Here is a 3,201-nt window from a genome sequence, read left to right on the forward strand (position 1 = left end):
CGGGTCGAGGCCAGACACACTCCGGGAGCCGTCGCTTTCCGGAGGGGGGAACCAGCGAAGTTGGATCGCTCGGTGGGCCCTGGGCTGGGGCCGCGCGACCCCAGGCTATGGGACCCGCCTGCTGGGGGTCAGCCTCGGCCCAAACGATGTGTGTGTGGGGGTGGCTCCAAACAGGCCCAGTTCATCCACTCCAGCTCCAAGGACTTTGATCCTTTTTTTAAAGAAAAATTAAGATAATAATAAAAAAAGGGGGCGACCAAAAAATGTTCCGCGCTAGATCTTTGTCTCCCAAACGAGGCAGTTTCTCCATCGCTTTCCCTTTTCTTTCTTTCCTTTTCTTCTTCCTTTTCCTTTCTGTAAAATGTCTTCCTTTCTCCTTTCCTTCTTTCCTTTTTCCCCCTGTTGTGTTTCCTTATTTCTGAAAGCTGGTTGTGTGTGTAGGCGAGAGAGACAGAGACACACACAGAGATCCCCACCAGCCTTAGGAGACCCAGCAGAGAGCAAATGACAGCAAACACTCAAGACGAAACTATTTCGATTTCTAGAACAAACTTGCATCCTTGGCGGTTTCGTTCCCACACGGCTGCCTTCTTCCCTGGGGTTTTCGCAAACTCTTATGTCAAAGGTGACCGGGTCATAAAAGTCCGCCACTCCTAATCTTCTGAGTTGGTCGTGGGGGCCCTTTACAACCATTTTGAAACAATCATAGAAAGAAAAATATTAATACTAACAAGAAGTAGCAATTCCGTTCTGCATGAATTTCCTCCTGGTTTTGCAGCCAGGCGCTGCCGGATTGGAGAATGGGCAATCCCGGGGCTGTCAGGCTGGGGCTCTCCTGTCGGCTAGTTCCATGGGAATCGCCTGACCCCTATGCTGTCGTCCTCCTCGGTGGCCTTGGGCACCCGCGCAGGTCGCCAACTTGTCGCCAGCGGCACTGTCTCCGTTTACCCGTATTTCCAGCCATCTCACCTTTCTTGAAGTTTTCTGGTCTAAATGAAAGAATTTTGGGCCCAATTTAGGAGTCTACGGGATCTGAGAGGGTCAGGTCGTTAAGAATGTTAACGCCGCGACCAAGAATTATAAACATGATCTAAAAGTCTCTTCCAATTCATTTCTTGGAGTATTTATTCGAGCTAAGTGATGAAAAGTGACAGTTGTGAAATAGACAGCTTTTAAAAGTAATGAAGTCAGCTGAAGCTTTAACCTGTCGATTGCTATAAATCAACTTTGAAAAAGACGAACGAAGAATGTGATTTGGGCACCTACCCACCATGTGTCACAGGGGTGGTGGGCCAGGGGCCTGTAAGGTCATTTGGGTAGCAGGACCTGCTCAGACACTAACCCTGGAGTGTGGCCCTCCTGCGAGTGGGCCAGCCTGGGACCCGCACTTCCAAAAGGCACATTTTTGGTTTATTTGGATATCTTCATTTCTTGTTATGCATCATCCAGGGCTTTGGGCCACGGAGATGTGTTTGGGTGATTGATCCCAGCCCTGGGCACAGTTGGGAATTTACAGGGACTGCTATCTAGGGGCTGAACTCCATGGGTCTCAGTCCAGCCCCCCTAGCCGGTCGGGGAAGGGCCAGGCCTGCAGAGCTCCTTGAATCTGACTAACCCTTTGGAGATGATGGCAGAAGCGTTGCAGGGAGGTGTTCCTGTTAAATGTGGCCCATTAAGGGTGGGGTGATTGGGCTCTGGGTGACATCAAATATTCCTAGTCTGCAAAGGAAGCCTGGGAAAAAAAGGGGGGCTTGGGGGCCTAATGGTGGGACACAGCAGGTGTTTGGAGGCCCCAGGTAGAGAGAGGGGAGAAGGGGTCCTGATTCTGCAAGCCATCTCAGTCAGGGAGGGGTCTAGAAAGGACTTCTGAGAAAGGAAACTGATGCAGTGTTTTAAACCATTTTTTAAAATTTATTTTATTCAATTTCATTTATTCATTCATTCATTTTCATTTGATCAGAGAGACGAGAGAGAGAGAGAGAGAGAGAGAGAGAGAGAGAGGAAAGTGAGAAAGCAAGCCACCAGGTCTGGGAATCGAACCATAGTGGGTCATGTGGGAGTGCCCAGTGCCTTAACCACCATGCTACTTGCCGGTCTCCCGCGGTGTTTTCATGTAAACTTTACTCAAACTCTTGGGGCTCTCAGCTCTCCACAACTGGGGTTTCAGCCCTAGCCAGGCTAGGTGGGGACGATCTTCCTCCCAGTGACTTAGATTCCGCCCACTTCTCCCCACCCCCATACCTGTCCCTACCCCTGGGCTGAGAGCTGGCTCTAGGGGTTCTGCTAGCCTCTTTCCCCCCAACACTTCCCTGAGGTGCAGGCAGGTGTAAATGCTCCCCCCTCTGCCTCCCCATTGCTTCCTGGAAAAAGCCTGGTGTAGGCGTCCTCCCCCAGAGACTGAGCAGCTCTGACTGAGCAACAGGTCCTGCTGCACTTACTGCCCGGATGCTGCACTTACTGCCCGGATTCCTCCCCCCCTTTCCCTCGCCATTCTCATTTCTGGGGGCACCTGGGGAGAGGTGGTCGCGGAGGGTAACCCCCCATGGCCACGGAGAGCAATCCTCGGCAGGCAGGGGCAGGCGGGAGTCGGCGCCTGGTCTTTTGGTAAATGTCATGCCGGCTGGCCCTAGAGATGGCCTGTGTGACCCGTGCTCGCCTAGCTCGAAGTCCCCAGATTCTTGGCTTGAGGACTCACAGACCCCTTGGAGGAGGAGACCCAGGAGAACGTGAGGGGGAGGGCAAGTGAAGGGGACCACGCCCTCCCCAGAGACCAGAGCGGGCGACACCTAGGCTCCTGAATACCGTGACACCTCTCAGCCCCATCCCGGCTTGCGACGCCTCTCCCGGGCCTGGGGACCTCCAGCAATGCCTCCCTCCCCTTGAGATCTGATTCCCTTTCTCTGGGAACCCAAATGCAGAAAGGGAGGCGCCTATCCTGGGCCTGCAAGGCTCGGGCCCTGCGTGCACCCAGCTGGCCCTCCGGGTCAACCCAGGCTGGGACCTGCGGGCCTCGGGATATGCAGCAGCTTGCGCGTCCCCCGCCTCCTAGCCGCCTGCCTGGCGCCAGGGCACCCAGCACACCAGGCTGGGCTATGAGGGCGCTGGGGCCTCCCGGGCCAGCCCCGGGTGGTGGTGGTAGGGGACCAGCCACTTGCATTTTCCCGCCGGGAGGAGGCAAACTGGCAGGAGGGGGGCGGGCCA

This window comes from Tupaia chinensis, unplaced genomic scaffold, assembly GCF_000334495.1.
Source record: "Tupaia chinensis unplaced genomic scaffold, TupChi_1.0 Scaffold000078_1, whole genome shotgun sequence".
Classification (NCBI taxonomy): domain Eukaryota; kingdom Metazoa; phylum Chordata; class Mammalia; order Scandentia; family Tupaiidae; genus Tupaia; species Tupaia belangeri.